Raw genomic sequence first — 506 nt, forward strand, 5'->3', positions numbered from 1 at the left:
TATTGGTGTAATCACACTGACAGTTACCATTGGTGTAATCACACTGACTGTTACCATTGGTGTAATCACACAGACTGTCATCATTGGTGTAATCACACAGACTGTTATCATTGGTGTATCACACTGACTGTTACCATTGGCGTAATCACACAGACTGTTATCATTGGTATAATTACACAGACTGTTATTATTGGTGTAATCACACTGACAGTTACCATTGTGGTGTAAACACACGGACTGTTATTATTGGTGTAATCACACTGACTGTTATCATTGGTATAATGTCACTAACTGTTACCATTGGTGTAATTACACCAATGGTAACAGTCAGTGTGATTACACCAATAATAACAGTCTGTTATCATTGGTGTAATCACACAGACTGTTATCATTGGTATAATGACACTAACCGTTATCATTGGTATAATGACACTAACTGTTACCATTGGTGTAATCACACTGACTGTTATCATTGGTATAATGACACTGACTGTTACCATTGGTGT

Source organism: Mizuhopecten yessoensis, unplaced genomic scaffold, assembly GCF_002113885.1.
Source record: "Mizuhopecten yessoensis strain PY_sf001 unplaced genomic scaffold, ASM211388v2 scaffold2211, whole genome shotgun sequence".
In the NCBI taxonomy this organism is placed as follows: domain Eukaryota; kingdom Metazoa; phylum Mollusca; class Bivalvia; order Pectinida; family Pectinidae; genus Mizuhopecten; species Mizuhopecten yessoensis.